Genomic DNA, 17,587 nt, shown 5'->3' on the forward strand with positions numbered 1-17,587 from the left:
CACAAAACGAGTGCGATCATACCAGCACTAAAGCACCGGATCCCATCAGAACTCCGAAGTTAAGCGTGCTTGGGCGAGAGTAGTACTAGGATTGGTGACCCCCTGGGAAGTCCTCGTGTTGCACTCCTTTTTGCGCCCCTCTTTTAAGCTTTTCAATTTTTCCAGCATTATGGCCAACAATAAATATGTCATTAACATATAGCAGGAGAATAATGAAATCATCATCTAAAAATTTCTTCATAAACATACAGTGGTTCTAGGATGGGTGACCCCCTGTTGCACTCGTTTTTGCGCCCCGAGCGGCCAAAACCTCTCCCGTCGGCCTCCGAGGCGATGGTTTTGGGCCTCGGAATTTGCCGTGACCGCTACGCAGTCAGTCTCGTGGGGCTCGGAGAGAGCTTTCCGGAATGGGGCCGCAATAGCGATTCCGAGTTCGTTCGAGAAAGTCCCGATGGTTTCGGCGCGCGCTTGCCGTGTCCGGTACGCGGTCGGCCTCGTGGGCATCGGAGAGATCCGACAATGGCGATTCCGAGATCGTTCGAGAGTACAAAGGCGAGGGACGACGCACACAAAACGAGTGCGATCATACCAGCACTAAAGCACCGGATCCCATCAGAACTCCGAAGTTAAGCGTGCTTGGGCGAGAGTAGTACTAGGATGGGTGACCCCCTGGGAAGTCCTCGTGCTGCACTCCTTTTTGCGCCCCAAAAGTCCTCGTGTTAATAAATATGTCATTAACATATAGCAGGAGAATAATGAAATCATCATCTAAAAATTTCTTCATAAACATACAGTGGTTCTAGGATGGGTGACCCCCTGTTGCACTCGTTTTTGCGCCCCGAGCGGCCAAAACCTCTCCCGTCGGCCTCCGAGGCGATGGTTTTGGGCCTCGGAATTTGCCGTGACCGCTACGCAGTCAGTCTCGTGGGGCTCGGAGAGAGCTTTCCGGAATGGGGCCGCAATAGCGATTCCGAGTTCGTTCGAGAAAGTCCCGATGGTTTCGGCGCGCGCTTGCCGTGTCCGGTACGCGGTCGGCCTCGTGGGCATCGGAGAGATCCGACAATGGCGATTCCGAGATCGTTCGAGAGTACAAAGGCGAGGGACGACGCAAACAAAACGAGTGCGATCATACCAGCACTAAAGCACCGGATCCCATCAGAACTCCGAAGTTAAGCGTGCTTGGGCGAGAGTAGTACTAGGATGGGTGACCCCCTGGGAAGTCCTCGTGTTGCACTCCTTTTTGCGCCCCAAAAGACTTACTTAGAACCCTCTTTTAAGCTTTTCAATTTTTCCAGCATTATGGCCAACAATAAATTTGTCATTAACATATAGCAGGAGAATAATGAAATCATCATCTAAAAATTTCTTCATAAACATACAGTGGTTCTAGGATGGGTGACCCCCTGTTGCACTCGTTTTTGCGCCCCGAGCGGCCAAAACCTCTCCCGTCGGCCTCCGAGGCGATGGTTTTGGGCCTCGGAATTTGCCGTGACCGCTACGCAGTCAGTCTCGTGGGGCTCGGAGAGAGCTTTCCGGAATGGGGCCGCAATAGCGATTCCGAGTTCGTTCGAGAAAGTCCCGATGGTTTCGGCGCGCGCTTGCCGTGTCCGGTACGCGGTCGGCCTCGTGGGCATCGGAGAGATCCGACAATGGCGATTCCGAGATCGTTCGAGAGTACAAAGGCGAGGGACGACGCACACAAAACGAGTGCGATCATACCAGCACTAAAGCACCGGATCCCATCAGAACTCCGAAGTTAAGCGTGCTTGGGCGAGAGTAGTACTAGGATTGGTGACCCCCTGGGAAGTCCTCGTGTTGCACTCCTTTTTGCGCCCCTCTTTTAAGCTTTTCAATTTTTCCAGCATTATGGCCAACAATAAATATGTCATTAACATATAGCAGGAGAATAATGAAATCATCATCTAAAAATTTCTTCATAAACATACAGTGGTTCTAGGATGGGTGACCCCCTGTTGCACTCGTTTTTGCGCCCCGAGCGGCCAAAACCTCTCCCGTCGGCCTCCGAGGCGATGGTTTTGGGCCTCGGAATTTGCCGTGACCGCTACGCAGTCAGTCTCGTGGGGCTCGGAGAGAGCTTTCCGGAATGGGGCCGCAATAGCGATTCCGAGTTCGTTCGAGAAAGTCCCGATGGTTTCGGCGCGCGCTTGCCGTGTCCGGTACGCGGTCGGCCTCGTGGGCATCGGAGAGATCCGACAATGGCGATTCCGAGATCGTTCGAGAGTACAAAGGCGAGGGACGACGCACACAAAACGAGTGCGATCATACCAGCACTAAAGCACCGGATCCCATCAGAACTCCGAAGTTAAGCGTGCTTGGGCGAGAGTAGTACTAGGATGGGTGACCCCCTGGGAAGTCCTCGTGCTGCACTCCTTTTTGCGCCCCAAAAGTCCTCGTGTTAATAAATATGTCATTAACATATAGCAGGAGAATAATGAAATCATCATCTAAAAATTTCTTCATAAACATACAGTGGTTCTAGGATGGGTGACCCCCTGTTGCACTCGTTTTTGCGCCCCGAGCGGCCAAAACCTCTCCCGTCGGCCTCCGAGGCGATGGTTTTGGGCCTCGGAATTTGCCGTGACCGCTACGCAGTCAGTCTCGTGGGGCTCGGAGAGAGCTTTCCGGAATGGGGCCGCAATAGCGATTCCGAGTTCGTTCGAGAAAGTCCCGATGGTTTCGGCGCGCGCTTGCCGTGTCCGGTACGCGGTCGGCCTCGTGGGCATCGGAGAGATCCGACAATGGCGATTCCGAGATCGTTCGAGAGTACAAAGGCGAGGGACGACGCAAACAAAACGAGTGCGATCATACCAGCACTAAAGCACCGGATCCCATCAGAACTCCGAAGTTAAGCGTGCTTGGGCGAGAGTAGTACTAGGATGGGTGACCCCCTGGGAAGTCCTCGTGTTGCACTCCTTTTTGCGCCCCAAAAGACTTACTTAGAACCCTCTTTTAAGCTTTTCAATTTTTCCAGCATTATGGCCAACAATAAATTTGTCATTAACATATAGCAGGAGAATAATGAAATCATCATCTAAAAATTTCTTCATAAACATACAGTGGTTCTAGGATGGGTGACCCCCTGTTGCACTCGTTTTTGCGCCCCGAGCGGCCAAAACCTCTCCCGTCGGCCTCCGAGGCGATGGTTTTGGGCCTCGGAATTTGCCGTGACCGCTACGCAGTCAGTCTCGTGGGGCTCGGAGAGAGCTTTCCGGAATGGGGCCGCAATAGCGATTCCGAGTTCGTTCGAGAAAGTCCCGATGGTTTCGGCGCGCGCTTGCCGTGTCCGGTACGCGGTCGGCCTCGTGGGCATCGGAGAGATCCGACAATGGCGATTCCGAGATCGTTCGAGAGTACAAAGGCGAGGGACGACGCACACAAAACGAGTGCGATCATACCAGCACTAAAGCACCGGATCCCATCAGAACTCCGAAGTTAAGCGTGCTTGGGCGAGAGTAGTACTAGGATGGGTGACCCCCTGGGAAGTCCTCGTGTTGCACTCCTTTTTGCGCCCCTCTTTTAAGCTTTTCAATTTTTCCAGCATTATGGCCAACAATAAATATGTCATTAACATATAGCAGGAGAATAATGAAATCATCATCTAAAAATTTCTTCATAAACATACAGTGGTTCTAGGATGGGTGACCCCCTGTTGCACTCGTTTTTGCGCCCCGAGCGGCCAAAACCTCTCCCGTCGGCCTCCGAGGCGATGGTTTTGGGCCTCGGAATTTGCCGTGACCGCTACGCAGTCAGTCTCGTGGGGCTCGGAGAGAGCTTTCCGGAATGGGGCCGCAATAGCGATTCCGAGTTCGTTCGAGAAAGTCCCGATGGTTTCGGCGCGCGCTTGCCGTGTCCGGTACGCGGTCGGCCTCGTGGGCATCGGAGAGATCCAACAATGGCGATTCCGAGATCGTTCGAGAGTACAAAGGCGAGGGACGACGCAAACAAAACGAGTGCGATCATACCAGCACTAAAGCACCGGATCCCATCAGAACTCCGAAGTTAAGCGTGCTTCGGCGAGAGTAGTACTAGGATGGGTGACCCCCTGGGAAGTCCTCGTGTTGCACTCCTTTTTGCGCCCCAAAAGACTTACTTAGAACCCTCTTTTAAGCTTTTCAATTTTTCCAGCATTATGGCCAACAATAAATATGTCATTAACATATAGCAGGAGAATAATGAAATCATCATCTAAAAATTTCTTCATAAACATACAGTGGTTCTAGGATGGGTGACCCCCTGTTGCACTCGTTTTTGCGCCCCGAGCGGCCAAAACCTCTCCCGTCGGCCTCCGAGGCGATGGTTTTGGGCCTCGGAATTTGCCGTGACCGCTACGCAGTCAGTCTCGTGGGGCTCGGAGAGAGCTTTCCGGAATGGGGCCGCAATAGCGATTCCGAGTTCGTTCGAGAAAGTCCCGATGGTTTCGGCGCGCGCTTGCCGTGTCCGGTACGCGGTCGGCCTCGTGGGCATCGGAGAGATCCGACAATGGCGATTCCGAGATCGTTCGAGAGTACAAAGGCGAGGGACGACGCACACAAAACGAGTGCGATCATACCAGCACTAAAGCACCGGATCCCATCAGAACTCCGAAGTTAAGCGTGCTTGGGCGAGAGTAGTACTAGGATGGGTGACCCCCTGGGAAGTCCTCGTGCTGCACTCCTTTTTGCGCCCCAAAAGTCCTCGTGTTAATAAATATGTCATTAACATATAGCAGGAGAATAATGAAATCATCATCTAAAAATTTCTTCATAAACATACAGTGGTTCTAGGATGGGTGACCCCCTGTTGCACTCGTTTTTGCGCCCCGAGCGGCCAAAACCTCTCCCGTCGGCCTCCGAGGCGATGGTTTTGGGCCTCGGAATTTGCCGTGACCGCTACGCAGTCAGTCTCGTGGGGCTCGGAGAGAGCTTTCCGGAATGGGGCCGCAATAGCGATTCCGAGTTCGTTCGAGAAAGTCCCGATGGTTTCGGCGCGCGCTTGCCGTGTCCGGTACGCGGTCGGCCTCGTGGGCATCGGAGAGATCCGACAATGGCGATTCCGAGATCGTTCGAGAGTACAAAGGCGAGGGACGACGCAAACAAAACGAGTGCGATCATACCAGCACTAAAGCACCGGATCCCATCAGAACTCCGAAGTTAAGCGTGCTTGGGCGAGAGTAGTACTAGGATGGGTGACCCCCTGGGAAGTCCTCGTGTTGCACTCCTTTTTGCGCCCCAAAAGACTTACTTAGAACCCTCTTTTAAGCTTTTCAATTTTTCCAGCATTATGGCCAACAATAAATTTGTCATTAACATATAGCAGGAGAATAATGAAATCATCATCTAAAAATTTCTTCATAAACATACAGTGGTTCTAGGATGGGTGACCCCCTGTTGCACTCGTTTTTGCGCCCCGAGCGGCCAAAACCTCTCCCGTCGGCCTCCGAGGCGATGGTTTTGGGCCTCGGAATTTGCCGTGACCGCTACGCAGTCAGTCTCGTGGGGCTCGGAGAGAGCTTTCCGGAATGGGGCCGCAATAGCGATTCCGAGTTCGTTCGAGAAAGTCCCGATGGTTTCGGCGCGCGCTTGCCGTGTCCGGTACGCGGTCGGCCTCGTGGGCATCGGAGAGATCCGACAATGGCGATTCCGAGATCGTTCGAGAGTACAAAGGCGAGGGACGACGCAAACAAAACGAGTGCGATCATACCAGCACTAAAGCACCGGATCCCATCAGAACTCCGAAGTTAAGCGTGCTTGGGCGAGAGTAGTACTAGGATGGGTGACCCCCTGGGAAGTCCTCGTGTTGCACTCCTTTTTGCGCCCCAAAAGACTTACTTAGAACCCTCTTTTAAGCTTTTCAATTTTTCCAGCATTATGGCCAACAATAAATTTGTCATTAACATATAGCAGGAGAATAATGAAATCATCATCTAAAAATTTCTTCATAAACATACAGTGGTTCTAGGATGGGTGACCCCCTGTTGCACTCGTTTTTGCGCCCCGAGCGGCCAAAACCTCTCCCGTCGGCCTCCGAGGCGATGGTTTTGGGCCTCGGAATTTGCCGTGACCGCTACGCAGTCAGTCTCGTGGGGCTCGGAGAGAGCTTTCCGGAATGGGGCCGCAATAGCGATTCCGAGTTCGTTCGAGAAAGTCCCGATGGTTTCGGCGCGCGCTTGCCGTGTCCGGTACGCGGTCGGCCTCGTGGGCATCGGAGAGATCCGACAATGGCGATTCCGAGATCGTTCGAGAGTACAAAGGCGAGGGACGACGCACACAAAACGAGTGCGATCATACCAGCACTAAAGCACCGGATCCCATCAGAACTCCGAAGTTAAGCGTGCTTGGGCGAGAGTAGTACTAGGATGGGTGACCCCCTGGGAAGTCCTCGTGTTGCACTCCTTTTTGCGCCCCTCTTTTAAGCTTTTCAATTTTTCCAGCATTATGGCCAACAATAAATATGTCATTAACATATAGCAGGAGAATAATGAAATCATCATCTAAAAATTTCTTCATAAACATACAGTGGTTCTAGGATGGGTGACCCCCTGTTGCACTCGTTTTTGCGCCCCGAGCGGCCAAAACCTCTCCCGTCGGCCTCCGAGGCGATGGTTTTGGGCCTCGGAATTTGCCGTGACCGCTACGCAGTCAGTCTCGTGGGGCTCGGAGAGAGCTTTCCGGAATGGGGCCGCAATAGCGATTCCGAGTTCGTTCGAGAAAGTCCCGATGGTTTCGGCGCGCGCTTGCCGTGTCCGGTACGCGGTCGGCCTCGTGGGCATCGGAGAGATCCAACAATGGCGATTCCGAGATCGTTCGAGAGTACAAAGGCGAGGGACGACGCAAACAAAACGAGTGCGATCATACCAGCACTAAAGCACCGGATCCCATCAGAACTCCGAAGTTAAGCGTGCTTGGGCGAGAGTAGTACTAGGATGGGTGACCCCCTGGGAAGTCCTCGTGTTGCACTCCTTTTTGCGCCCCAAAAGACTTACTTAGAACCCTCTTTTAAGCTTTTCAATTTTTCCAGCATTATGGCCAACAATAAATATGTCATTAACATATAGCAGGAGAATAATGAAATCATCATCTAAAAATTTCTTCATAAACATACAGTGGTTCTAGGATGGGTGACCCCCTGTTGCACTCGTTTTTGCGCCCCGAGCGGCCAAAACCTCTCCCGTCGGCCTCCGAGGCGATGGTTTTGGGCCTCGGAATTTGCCGTGACCGCTACGCAGTCAGTCTCGTGGGGCTCGGAGAGAGCTTTCCGGAATGGGGCCGCAATAGCGATTCCGAGTTCGTTCGAGAAAGTCCCGATGGTTTCGGCGCGCGCTTGCCGTGTCCGGTACGCGGTCGGCCTCGTGGGCATCGGAGAGATCCGACAATGGCGATTCCGAGATCGTTCGAGAGTACAAAGGCGAGGGACGACGCACACAAAACGAGTGCGATCATACCAGCACTAAAGCACCGGATCCCATCAGAACTCCGAAGTTAAGCGTGCTTGGGCGAGAGTAGTACTAGGATGGGTGACCCCCTGGGAAGTCCTCGTGCTGCACTCCTTTTTGCGCCCCAAAAGTCCTCGTGTTAATAAATATGTCATTAACATATAGCAGGAGAATAATGAAATCATCATCTAAAAATTTCTTCATAAACATACAGTGGTTCTAGGATGGGTGACCCCCTGTTGCACTCGTTTTTGCGCCCCGAGCGGCCAAAACCTCTCCCGTCGGCCTCCGAGGCGATGGTTTTGGGCCTCGGAATTTGCCGTGACCGCTACGCAGTCAGTCTCGTGGGGCTCGGAGAGAGCTTTCCGGAATGGGGCCGCAATAGCGATTCCGAGTTCGTTCGAGAAAGTCCCGATGGTTTCGGCGCGCGCTTGCCGTGTCCGGTACGCGGTCGGCCTCGTGGGCATCGGAGAGATCCGACAATGGCGATTCCGAGATCGTTCGAGAGTACAAAGGCGAGGGACGACGCAAACAAAACGAGTGCGATCATACCAGCACTAAAGCACCGGATCCCATCAGAACTCCGAAGTTAAGCGTGCTTGGGCGAGAGTAGTACTAGGATGGGTGACCCCCTGGGAAGTCCTCGTGTTGCACTCCTTTTTGCGCCCCAAAAGACTTACTTAGAACCCTCTTTTAAGCTTTTCAATTTTTCCAGCATTATGGCCAACAATAAATTTGTCATTAACATATAGCAGGAGAATAATGAAATCATCATCTAAAAATTTCTTCATAAACATACAGTGGTTCTAGGATGGGTGACCCCCTGTTGCACTCGTTTTTGCGCCCCGAGCGGCCAAAACCTCTCCCGTCGGCCTCCGAGGCGATGGTTTTGGGCCTCGGAATTTGCCGTGACCGCTACGCAGTCAGTCTCGTGGGGCTCGGAGAGAGCTTTCCGGAATGGGGCCGCAATAGCGATTCCGAGTTCGTTCGAGAAAGTCCCGATGGTTTCGGCGCGCGCTTGCCGTGTCCGGTACGCGGTCGGCCTCGTGGGCATCGGAGAGATCCGACAATGGCGATTCCGAGATCGTTCGAGAGTACAAAGGCGAGGGACGACGCAAACAAAACGAGTGCGATCATACCAGCACTAAAGCACCGGATCCCATCAGAACTCCGAAGTTAAGCGTGCTTGGGCGAGAGTAGTACTAGGATGGGTGACCCCCTGGGAAGTCCTCGTGTTGCACTCCTTTTTGCGCCCCAAAAGACTTACTTAGAACCCTCTTTTAAGCTTTTCAATTTTTCCAGCATTATGGCCAACAATAAATTTGTCATTAACATATAGCAGGAGAATAATGAAATCATCATCTAAAAATTTCTTCATAAACATACAGTGGTTCTAGGATGGGTGACCCCCTGTTGCACTCGTTTTTGCGCCCCGAGCGGCCAAAACCTCTCCCGTCGGCCTCCGAGGCGATGGTTTTGGGCCTCGGAATTTGCCGTGACCGCTACGCAGTCAGTCTCGTGGGGCTCGGAGAGAGCTTTCCGGAATGGGGCCGCAATAGCGATTCCGAGTTCGTTCGAGAAAGTCCCGATGGTTTCGGCGCGCGCTTGCCGTGTCCGGTACGCGGTCGGCCTCGTGGGCATCGGAGAGATCCGACAATGGCGATTCCGAGATCGTTCGAGAGTACAAAGGCGAGGGACGACGCAAACAAAACGAGTGCGATCATACCAGCACTAAAGCACCGGATCCCATCAGAACTCCGAAGTTAAGCGTGCTTGGGCGAGAGTAGTACTAGGATGGGTGACCCCCTGGGAAGTCCTCGTGTTGCACTCCTTTTTGCGCCCCTCTTTTAAGCTTTTCAATTTTTCCAGCATTATGGCCAACAATAAATATGTCATTAACATATAGCAGGAGAATAATGAAATCATCATCTAAAAATTTCTTCATAAACATACAGTGGTTCTAGGATGGGTGACCCCCTGTTGCACTCGTTTTTGCGCCCCGAGCGGCCAAAACCTCTCCCGTCGGCCTCCGAGGCGATGGTTTTGGGCCTCGGAATTTGCCGTGACCGCTACGCAGTCAGTCTCGTGGGGCTCGGAGAGAGCTTTCCGGAATGGGGCCGCAATAGCGATTCCGAGTTCGTTCGAGAAAGTCCCGATGGTTTCGGCGCGCGCTTGCCGTGTCCGGTACGCGGTCGGCCTCGTGGGCATCGGAGAGATCCGACAATGGCGATTCCGAGATCGTTCGAGAGTACAAAGGCGAGGGACGACGCACACAAAACGAGTGCGATCATACCAGCACTAAAGCACCGGATCCCATCAGAACTCCGAAGTTAAGCGTGCTTGGGCGAGAGTAGTACTAGGATGGGTGACCCCCTGGGAAGTCCTCGTGCTGCACTCCTTTTTGCGCCCCAAAAGTCCTCGTGTTAATAAATATGTCATTAACATATAGCAGGAGAATAATGAAATCATCATCTAAAAATTTCTTCATAAACATACAGTGGTTCTAGGATGGGTGACCCCCTGTTGCACTCGTTTTTGCGCCCCGAGCGGCCAAAACCTCTCCCGTCGGCCTCCGAGGCGATGGTTTTGGGCCTCGGAATTTGCCGTGACCGCTACGCAGTCAGTCTCGTGGGGCTCGGAGAGAGCTTTCCGGAATGGGGCCGCAATAGCGATTCCGAGTTCGTTCGAGAAAGTCCCGATGGTTTCGGCGCGCGCTTGCCGTGTCCGGTACGCGGTCGGCCTCGTGGGCATCGGAGAGATCCGACAATGGCGATTCCGAGATCGTTCGAGAGTACAAAGGCGAGGGACGACGCAAACAAAACGAGTGCGATCATACCAGCACTAAAGCACCGGATCCCATCAGAACTCCGAAGTTAAGCGTGCTTGGGCGAGAGTAGTACTAGGATGGGTGACCCCCTGGGAAGTCCTCGTGTTGCACTCCTTTTTGCGCCCCAAAAGACTTACTTAGAACCCTCTTTTAAGCTTTTCAATTTTTCCAGCATTATGGCCAACAATAAATATGTCATTAACATATAGCAGGAGAATAATGAAATCATCATCTAAAAATTTCTTCATAAACATACAGTGGTTCTAGGATGGGTGACCCCCTGTTGCACTCGTTTTTGCGCCCCGAGCGGCCAAAACCTCTCCCGTCGGCCTCCGAGGCGATGGTTTTGGGCCTCGGAATTTGCCGTGACCGCTACGCAGTCAGTCTCGTGGGGCTCGGAGAGAGCTTTCCGGAATGGGGCCGCAATAGCGATTCCGAGTTCGTTCGAGAAAGTCCCGATGGTTTCGGCGCGCGCTTGCCGTGTCCGGTACGCGGTCGGCCTCGTGGGCATCGGAGAGATCCGACAATGGCGATTCCGAGATCGTTCGAGAGTACAAAGGCGAGGGACGACGCAAACAAAACGAGTGCGATCATACCTGCACTAAAGCACCGGATCCCATCAGAACTCCGAAGTTAAGCGTGCTTGGGCGAGAGTAGTACTAGGATGGGTGACCCCCTGGGAAGTCCTCGTGTTGCACTCCTTTTTGCGCCCCAAAAGACTTACTTAGAACCCTCTTTTAAGCTTTTCAATTTTTCCAGCATTATGGCCAACAATAAATATGTCATTAACATATAGCAGGAGAATAATGAAATCATCATCTAAAAATTTCTTCATAAACATACAGTGGTTCTAGGATGGGTGACCCCCTGTTGCACTCGTTTTTGCGCCCCGAGCGGCCAAAACCTCTCCCGTCGGCCTCCGAGGCGATGGTTTTGGGCCTCGGAATTTGCCGTGACCGCTACGCAGTCAGTCTCGTGGGGCTCGGAGAGAGCTTTCCGGAATGGGGCCGCAATAGCGATTCCGAGTTCGTTCGAGAAAGTCCCGATGGTTTCGGCGCGCGCTTGCCGTGTCCGGTACGCGGTCGGCCTCGTGGGCATCGGAGAGATCCGACAATGGCGATTCCGAGATCGTTCGAGAGTACAAAGGCGAGGGACGACGCACACAAAACGAGTGCGATCATACCAGCACTAAAGCACCGGATCCCATCAGAACTCCGAAGTTAAGCGTGCTTGGGCGAGAGTAGTACTAGGATGGGTGACCCCCTGGGAAGTCCTCGTGCTGCACTCCTTTTTGCGCCCCAAAAGTCCTCGTGTTAATAAATATGTCATTAACATATAGCAGGAGAATAATGAAATCATCATCTAAAAATTTCTTCATAAACATACAGTGGTTCTAGGATGGGTGACCCCCTGTTGCACTCGTTTTTGCGCCCCGAGCGGCCAAAACCTCTCCCGTCGGCCTCCGAGGCGATGGTTTTGGGCCTCGGAATTTGCCGTGACCGCTACGCAGTCAGTCTCGTGGGGCTCGGAGAGAGCTTTCCGGAATGGGGCCGCAATAGCGATTCCGAGTTCGTTCGAGAAAGTCCCGATGGTTTCGGCGCGCGCTTGCCGTGTCCGGTACGCGGTCGGCCTCGTGGGCATCGGAGAGATCCGACAATGGCGATTCCGAGATCGTTCGAGAGTACAAAGGCGAGGGACGACGCAAACAAAACGAGTGCGATCATACCAGCACTAAAGCACCGGATCCCATCAGAACTCCGAAGTTAAGCGTGCTTGGGCGAGAGTAGTACTAGGATGGGTGACCCCCTGGGAAGTCCTCGTGTTGCACTCCTTTTTGCGCCCCAAAAGACTTACTTAGAACCCTCTTTTAAGCTTTTCAATTTTTCCAGCATTATGGCCAACAATAAATATGTCATTAACATATAGCAGGAGAATAATGAAATCATCATCTAAAAATTTCTTCATAAACATACAGTGGTTCTAGGATGGGTGACCCCCTGTTGCACTCGTTTTTGCGCCCCGAGCGGCCAAAACCTCTCCCGTCGGCCTCCGAGGCGATGGTTTTGGGCCTCGGAATTTGCCGTGACCGCTACGCAGTCAGTCTCGTGGGGCTCGGAGAGAGCTTTCCGGAATGGGGCCGCAATAGCGATTCCGAGTTCGTTCGAGAAAGTCCCGATGGTTTCGGCGCGCGCTTGCCGTGTCCGGTACGCGGTCGGCCTCGTGGGCATCGGAGAGATCCGACAATGGCGATTCCGAGATCGTTCGAGAGTACAAAGGCGAGGGACGACGCACACAAAACGAGTGCGATCATACCAGCACTAAAGCACCGGATCCCATCAGAACTCCGAAGTTAAGCGTGCTTGGGCGAGAGTAGTACTAGGATGGGTGACCCCCTGGGAAGTCCTCGTGCTGCACTCCTTTTTGCGCCCCAAAAGTCCTCGTGTTAATAAATATGTCATTAACATATAGCAGGAGAATAATGAAATCATCATCTAAAAATTTCTTCATAAACATACAGTGGTTCTAGGATGGGTGACCCCCTGTTGCACTCGTTTTTGCGCCCCGAGCGGCCAAAACCTCTCCCGTCGGCCTCCGAGGCGATGGTTTTGGGCCTCGGAATTTGCCGTGACCGCTACGCAGTCAGTCTCGTGGGGCTCGGAGAGAGCTTTCCGGAATGGGGCCGCAATAGCGATTCCGAGTTCGTTCGAGAAAGTCCCGATGGTTTCGGCGCGCGCTTGCCGTGTCCGGTACGCGGTCGGCCTCGTGGGCATCGGAGAGATCCGACAATGGCGATTCCGAGATCGTTCGAGAGTACAAAGGCGAGGGACGACGCAAACAAAACGAGTGCGATCATACCAGCACTAAAGCACCGGATCCCATCAGAACTCCGAAGTTAAGCGTGCTTGGGCGAGAGTAGTACTAGGATGGGTGACCCCCTGGGAAGTCCTCGTGTTGCACTCCTTTTTGCGCCCCAAAAGACTTACTTAGAACCCTCTTTTAAGCTTTTCAATTTTTCCAGCATTATGGCCAACAATAAATATGTCATTAACATATAGCAGGAGAATAATGAAATCATCATCTAAAAATTTCTTCATAAACATACAGTGGTTCTAGGATGGGTGACCCCCTGTTGCACTCGTTTTTGCGCCCCGAGCGGCCAAAACCTCTCCCGTCGGCCTCCGAGGCGATGGTTTTGGGCCTCGGAATTTGCCGTGACCGCTACGCAGTCAGTCTCGTGGGGCTCGGAGAGAGCTTTCCGGAATGGGGCCGCAATAGCGATTCCGAGTTCGTTCGAGAAAGTCCCGATGGTTTCGGCGCGCGCTTGCCGTGTCCGGTACGCGGTCGGCCTCGTGGGCATCGGAGAGATCCGACAATGGCGATTCCGAGATCGTTCGAGAGTACAAAGGCGAGGGACGACGCACACAAAACGAGTGCGATCATACCAGCACTAAAGCACCGGATCCCATCAGAACTCCGAAGTTAAGCGTGCTTGGGCGAGAGTAGTACTAGGATGGGTGACCCCCTGGGAAGTCCTCGTGCTGCACTCCTTTTTGCGCCCCAAAAGTCCTCGTGTTAATAAATATGTCATTAACATATAGCAGGAGAATAATGAAATCATCATCTAAAAATTTCTTCATAAACATACAGTGGTTCTAGGATGGGTGACCCCCTGTTGCACTCGTTTTTGCGCCCCGAGCGGCCAAAACCTCTCCCGTCGGCCTCCGAGGCGATGGTTTTGGGCCTCAGAATTTGCCGTGACCGCTACGCAGTCAGTCTCGTGGGGCTCGGAGAGAGCTTTCCGGAATGGGGCCGCAATAGCGATTCCGAGTTCGTTCGAGAAAGTCCCGATGGTTTCGGCGCGCGCTTGCCGTGTCCGGTACGCGGTCGGCCTCGTGGGCATCGGAGAGATCCGACAATGGCGATTCCGAGATCGTTCGAGAGTACAAAGGCGAGGGACGACGCAAACAAAACGAGTGCGATCATACCAGCACTAAAGCACCGGATCCCATCAGAACTCCGAAGTTAAGCGTGCTTGGGCGAGAGTAGTACTAGGATGGGTGACCCCCTGGGAAGTCCTCGTGTTGCACTCCTTTTTGCGCCCCAAAAGACTTACTTAGAACCCTCTTTTAAGCTTTTCAATTTTTCCAGCATTATGGCCAACAATAAATATGTCATTAACATATAGCAGGAGAATAATGAAATCATCATCTAAAAATTTCTTCATAAACATACAGTGGTTCTAGGATGGGTGACCCCCTGTTGCACTCGTTTTTGCGCCCCGAGCGGCCAAAACCTCTCCCGTCGGCCTCCGAGGCGATGGTTTTGGGCCTCGGAATTTGCCGTGACCGCTACGCAGTCAGTCTCGTGGGGCTCGGAGAGAGCTTTCCGGAATGGGGCCGCAATAGCGATTCCGAGTTCGTTCGAGAAAGTCCCGATGGTTTCGGCGCGCGCTTGCCGTGTCCGGTACGCGGTCGGCCTCGTGGGCATCGGAGAGATCCGACAATGGCGATTCCGAGATCGTTCGAGAGTACAAAGGCGAGGGACGACGCACACAAAACGAGTGCGATCATACCAGCACTAAAGCACCGGATCCCATCAGAACTCCGAAGTTAAGCGTGCTTGGGCGAGAGTAGTACTAGGATGGGTGACCCCCTGGGAAGTCCTCGTGCTGCACTCCTTTTTGCGCCCCAAAAGTCCTCGTGTTAATAAATATGTCATTAACATATAGCAGGAGAATAATGAAATCATCATCTAAAAATTTCTTCATAAACATACAGTGGTTCTAGGATGGGTGACCCCCTGTTGCACTCGTTTTTGCGCCCCGAGCGGCCAAAACCTCTCCCGTCGGCCTCCGAGGCGATGGTTTTGGGCCTCGGAATTTGCCGTGACCGCTACGCAGTCAGTCTCGTGGGGCTCGGAGAGAGCTTTCCGGAATGGGGCCGCAATAGCGATTCCGAGTTCGTTCGAGAAAGTCCCGATGGTTTCGGCGCGCGCTTGCCGTGTCCGGTACGCGGTCGGCCTCGTGGGCATCGGAGAGATCCGACAATGGCGATTCCGAGATCGTTCGAGAGTACAAAGGCGAGGGACGACGCAAACAAAACGAGTGCGATCATACCAGCACTAAAGCACCGGATCCCATCAGAACTCCGAAGTTAAGCGTGCTTCGGCGAGAGTAGTACTAGGATGGGTGACCCCCTGGGAAGTCCTCGTGTTGCACTCCTTTTTGCGCCCCAAAAGACTTACTTAGAACCCTCTTTTAAGCTTTTCAATTTTTCCAGCATTATGGCCAACAATAAATATGTCATTAACATATAGCAGGAGAATAATGAAATCATCATCTAAAAATTTCTTCATAAACATACAGTGGTTCTAGGATGGGTGACCCCCTGTTGCACTCGTTTTTGCGCCCCGAGCGGCCAAAACCTCTCCCGTCGGCCTCCGAGGCGATGGTTTTGGGCCTCGGAATTTGCCGTGACCGCTACGCAGTCAGTCTCGTGGGGCTCGGAGAGAGCTTTCCGGAATGGGGCCGCAATAGCGATTCCGAGTTCGTTCGAGAAAGTCCCGATGGTTTCGGCGCGCGCTTGCCGTGTCCGGTACGCGGTCGGCCTCGTGGGCATCGGAGAGATCCGACAATGGCGATTCCGAGATCGTTCGAGAGTACAAAGGCGAGGGACGACGCACACAAAACGAGTGCGATCATACCAGCACTAAAGCACCGGATCCCATCAGAACTCCGAAGTTAAGCGTGCTTGGGCGAGAGTAGTACTAGGATGGGTGACCCCCTGGGAAGTCCTCGTGCTGCACTCCTTTTTGCGCCCCAAAAGTCCTCGTGTTAATAAATATGTCATTAACATATAGCAGGAGAATAATGAAATCATCATCTAAAAATTTCTTCATAAACATACAGTGGTTCTAGGATGGGTGACCCCCTGTTGCACTCGTTTTTGCGCCCCGAGCGGCCAAAACCTCTCCCGTCGGCCTCCGAGGCGATGGTTTTGGGCCTCGGAATTTGCCGTGACCGCTACGCAGTCAGTCTCGTGGGGCTCGGAGAGAGCTTTCCGGAATGGGGCCGCAATAGCGATTCCGAGTTCGTTCGAGAAAGTCCCGATGGTTTCGGCGCGCGCTTGCCGTGTCCGGTACGCGGTCGGCCTCGTGGGCATCGGAGAGATCCGACAATGGCGATTCCGAGATCGTTCGAGAGTACAAAGGCGAGGGACGACGCAAACAAAACGAGTGCGATCATACCAGCACTAAAGCACCGGATCCCATCAGAACTCCGAAGTTAAGCGTGCTTGGGCGAGAGTAGTACTAGGATGGGTGACCCCCTGGGAAGTCCTCGTGTTGCACTCCTTTTTGCGCCCCAAAAGACTTACTTAGAACCCTCTTTTAAGCTTTTCAATTTTTCCAGCATTATGGCCAACAATAAATATGTCATTAACATATAGCAGGAGAATAATGAAATCATCATCTAAAAATTTCTTCATAAACATACAGTGGTTCTAGGATGGGTGACCCCCTGTTGCACTCGTTTTTGCGCCCCGAGCGGCCAAAACCTCTCCCGTCGGCCTCCGAGGCGATGGTTTTGGGCCTCGGAATTTGCCGTGACCGCTACGCAGTCAGTCTCGTGGGGCTCGGAGAGAGCTTTCCGGAATGGGGCCGCAATAGCGATTCCGAGTTCGTTCGAGAAAGTCCCGATGGTTTCGGCGCGCGCTTGCCGTGTCCGGTACGCGGTCGGCCTCGTGGGCATCGGAGAGATCCGACAATGGCGATTCCGAGATCGTTCGAGAGTACAAAGGCGAGGGACGACGCAAACAAAACGAGTGCGATCATACCTGCACTAAAGCACCGGATCCCATTAGAACTCCGAAGTTAAGCGTGCTTGGGCGAGAGTAGTACTAGGATGGGTGACCCCCTGGGAAGTCCTCGTGTTGCACTCCTTTTTGCGCCCCAAAAGACTTACTTAGAACCCTCTTTTAAGCTTTTCAATTTTTCCAGCATTATGGCCAACAATAAATATGTCATTAACATATAGCAGGAGAATAATGAAATCATCATCTAAAAATTTCTTCATAAACATACAGTGGTTCTAGGATGGGTGACCCCCTGTTGCACTCGTTTTTGCGCCCCGAGCGGCCAAAACCTCTCCCGTCGGCCTCCGAGGCGATGGTTTTGGGCCTCGGAATTTGCCGTGACCGCTACGCAGTCAGTCTCGTGGGGCTCGGAGAGAGCTTTCCGGAATGGGGCCGCAATAGCGATTCCGAGTTCGTTCGAGAAAGTCCCGATGGTTTCGGCGCGCGCTTGCCGTGTCCGGTACGCGGTCGGCCTCG

General features: G+C 53.0%; 31 non-coding genes across 31 annotated transcripts; all 31 read left to right on the forward strand.

The window, feature by feature from the left end:
* The first annotated feature begins 8 nt into the window (after positions 1–8).
* Positions 9–127, forward strand: LOC135620573 (5S ribosomal RNA). Its single transcript, XR_010489816.1, has one exon. It is a non-coding gene; the product is annotated as a 5S ribosomal RNA (ribosomal RNA).
* A 448-nt stretch (positions 128–575) lies between these two features.
* Positions 576–694, forward strand: LOC135621667 (5S ribosomal RNA). The gene has a single exon (XR_010490830.1). It is a non-coding gene; the product is annotated as a 5S ribosomal RNA (ribosomal RNA).
* A 424-nt stretch (positions 695–1,118) lies between these two features.
* Positions 1,119–1,237, forward strand: LOC135621139 (5S ribosomal RNA). The gene has a single exon (XR_010490365.1). It is a non-coding gene; the product is annotated as a 5S ribosomal RNA (ribosomal RNA).
* Positions 1,238–1,705: 468 nt separating this feature from the next.
* On the forward strand, positions 1,706–1,824 carry LOC135620574 (5S ribosomal RNA). Its single transcript, XR_010489817.1, has one exon. It is a non-coding gene; the product is annotated as a 5S ribosomal RNA (ribosomal RNA).
* A 448-nt stretch (positions 1,825–2,272) lies between these two features.
* On the forward strand, positions 2,273–2,391 carry LOC135621669 (5S ribosomal RNA). Its single transcript, XR_010490832.1, has one exon. It is a non-coding gene; the product is annotated as a 5S ribosomal RNA (ribosomal RNA).
* A 424-nt stretch (positions 2,392–2,815) lies between these two features.
* LOC135621150 (5S ribosomal RNA) lies at positions 2,816–2,934 on the forward strand. The gene has a single exon (XR_010490376.1). It is a non-coding gene; the product is annotated as a 5S ribosomal RNA (ribosomal RNA).
* A 468-nt stretch (positions 2,935–3,402) lies between these two features.
* Positions 3,403–3,521, forward strand: LOC135621161 (5S ribosomal RNA). Its single transcript, XR_010490387.1, has one exon. It is a non-coding gene; the product is annotated as a 5S ribosomal RNA (ribosomal RNA).
* A 448-nt stretch (positions 3,522–3,969) lies between these two features.
* Positions 3,970–4,088, forward strand: LOC135620577 (5S ribosomal RNA). Its single transcript, XR_010489820.1, has one exon. It is a non-coding gene; the product is annotated as a 5S ribosomal RNA (ribosomal RNA).
* A 468-nt stretch (positions 4,089–4,556) lies between these two features.
* Positions 4,557–4,675, forward strand: LOC135621670 (5S ribosomal RNA). The gene has a single exon (XR_010490833.1). It is a non-coding gene; the product is annotated as a 5S ribosomal RNA (ribosomal RNA).
* Positions 4,676–5,099: 424 nt separating this feature from the next.
* On the forward strand, positions 5,100–5,218 carry LOC135621173 (5S ribosomal RNA). The gene has a single exon (XR_010490398.1). It is a non-coding gene; the product is annotated as a 5S ribosomal RNA (ribosomal RNA).
* A 468-nt stretch (positions 5,219–5,686) lies between these two features.
* On the forward strand, positions 5,687–5,805 carry LOC135621184 (5S ribosomal RNA). The gene has a single exon (XR_010490409.1). It is a non-coding gene; the product is annotated as a 5S ribosomal RNA (ribosomal RNA).
* A 468-nt stretch (positions 5,806–6,273) lies between these two features.
* LOC135621195 (5S ribosomal RNA) lies at positions 6,274–6,392 on the forward strand. The gene has a single exon (XR_010490420.1). It is a non-coding gene; the product is annotated as a 5S ribosomal RNA (ribosomal RNA).
* A 448-nt stretch (positions 6,393–6,840) lies between these two features.
* On the forward strand, positions 6,841–6,959 carry LOC135621207 (5S ribosomal RNA). The gene has a single exon (XR_010490432.1). It is a non-coding gene; the product is annotated as a 5S ribosomal RNA (ribosomal RNA).
* Positions 6,960–7,427: 468 nt separating this feature from the next.
* LOC135621671 (5S ribosomal RNA) lies at positions 7,428–7,546 on the forward strand. Its single transcript, XR_010490834.1, has one exon. It is a non-coding gene; the product is annotated as a 5S ribosomal RNA (ribosomal RNA).
* Positions 7,547–7,970: 424 nt separating this feature from the next.
* LOC135621218 (5S ribosomal RNA) lies at positions 7,971–8,089 on the forward strand. The gene has a single exon (XR_010490443.1). It is a non-coding gene; the product is annotated as a 5S ribosomal RNA (ribosomal RNA).
* Positions 8,090–8,557: 468 nt separating this feature from the next.
* Positions 8,558–8,676, forward strand: LOC135621229 (5S ribosomal RNA). Its single transcript, XR_010490453.1, has one exon. It is a non-coding gene; the product is annotated as a 5S ribosomal RNA (ribosomal RNA).
* A 468-nt stretch (positions 8,677–9,144) lies between these two features.
* Positions 9,145–9,263, forward strand: LOC135621240 (5S ribosomal RNA). The gene has a single exon (XR_010490464.1). It is a non-coding gene; the product is annotated as a 5S ribosomal RNA (ribosomal RNA).
* A 448-nt stretch (positions 9,264–9,711) lies between these two features.
* LOC135621672 (5S ribosomal RNA) lies at positions 9,712–9,830 on the forward strand. The gene has a single exon (XR_010490835.1). It is a non-coding gene; the product is annotated as a 5S ribosomal RNA (ribosomal RNA).
* Positions 9,831–10,254: 424 nt separating this feature from the next.
* Positions 10,255–10,373, forward strand: LOC135621251 (5S ribosomal RNA). Its single transcript, XR_010490475.1, has one exon. It is a non-coding gene; the product is annotated as a 5S ribosomal RNA (ribosomal RNA).
* A 468-nt stretch (positions 10,374–10,841) lies between these two features.
* On the forward strand, positions 10,842–10,960 carry LOC135621569 (5S ribosomal RNA). The gene has a single exon (XR_010490732.1). It is a non-coding gene; the product is annotated as a 5S ribosomal RNA (ribosomal RNA).
* A 468-nt stretch (positions 10,961–11,428) lies between these two features.
* On the forward strand, positions 11,429–11,547 carry LOC135621673 (5S ribosomal RNA). Its single transcript, XR_010490836.1, has one exon. It is a non-coding gene; the product is annotated as a 5S ribosomal RNA (ribosomal RNA).
* Positions 11,548–11,971: 424 nt separating this feature from the next.
* On the forward strand, positions 11,972–12,090 carry LOC135621263 (5S ribosomal RNA). Its single transcript, XR_010490486.1, has one exon. It is a non-coding gene; the product is annotated as a 5S ribosomal RNA (ribosomal RNA).
* A 468-nt stretch (positions 12,091–12,558) lies between these two features.
* LOC135621674 (5S ribosomal RNA) lies at positions 12,559–12,677 on the forward strand. The gene has a single exon (XR_010490837.1). It is a non-coding gene; the product is annotated as a 5S ribosomal RNA (ribosomal RNA).
* A 424-nt stretch (positions 12,678–13,101) lies between these two features.
* LOC135621274 (5S ribosomal RNA) lies at positions 13,102–13,220 on the forward strand. Its single transcript, XR_010490491.1, has one exon. It is a non-coding gene; the product is annotated as a 5S ribosomal RNA (ribosomal RNA).
* Positions 13,221–13,688: 468 nt separating this feature from the next.
* Positions 13,689–13,807, forward strand: LOC135621675 (5S ribosomal RNA). The gene has a single exon (XR_010490838.1). It is a non-coding gene; the product is annotated as a 5S ribosomal RNA (ribosomal RNA).
* Positions 13,808–14,231: 424 nt separating this feature from the next.
* On the forward strand, positions 14,232–14,350 carry LOC135621285 (5S ribosomal RNA). The gene has a single exon (XR_010490492.1). It is a non-coding gene; the product is annotated as a 5S ribosomal RNA (ribosomal RNA).
* A 468-nt stretch (positions 14,351–14,818) lies between these two features.
* On the forward strand, positions 14,819–14,937 carry LOC135621676 (5S ribosomal RNA). The gene has a single exon (XR_010490839.1). It is a non-coding gene; the product is annotated as a 5S ribosomal RNA (ribosomal RNA).
* A 424-nt stretch (positions 14,938–15,361) lies between these two features.
* LOC135620579 (5S ribosomal RNA) lies at positions 15,362–15,480 on the forward strand. Its single transcript, XR_010489822.1, has one exon. It is a non-coding gene; the product is annotated as a 5S ribosomal RNA (ribosomal RNA).
* A 468-nt stretch (positions 15,481–15,948) lies between these two features.
* On the forward strand, positions 15,949–16,067 carry LOC135621678 (5S ribosomal RNA). The gene has a single exon (XR_010490840.1). It is a non-coding gene; the product is annotated as a 5S ribosomal RNA (ribosomal RNA).
* Positions 16,068–16,491: 424 nt separating this feature from the next.
* Positions 16,492–16,610, forward strand: LOC135621296 (5S ribosomal RNA). Its single transcript, XR_010490493.1, has one exon. It is a non-coding gene; the product is annotated as a 5S ribosomal RNA (ribosomal RNA).
* A 468-nt stretch (positions 16,611–17,078) lies between these two features.
* On the forward strand, positions 17,079–17,197 carry LOC135621591 (5S ribosomal RNA). The gene has a single exon (XR_010490754.1). It is a non-coding gene; the product is annotated as a 5S ribosomal RNA (ribosomal RNA).
* Positions 17,198–17,587: the final 390 nt, after the last annotated feature.

This window comes from Musa acuminata, chromosome BXJ2-8 (genome assembly GCF_036884655.1).
Source record: "Musa acuminata AAA Group cultivar baxijiao chromosome BXJ2-8, Cavendish_Baxijiao_AAA, whole genome shotgun sequence".
Lineage (NCBI taxonomy): Eukaryota > Viridiplantae > Streptophyta > Magnoliopsida > Zingiberales > Musaceae > Musa > Musa acuminata.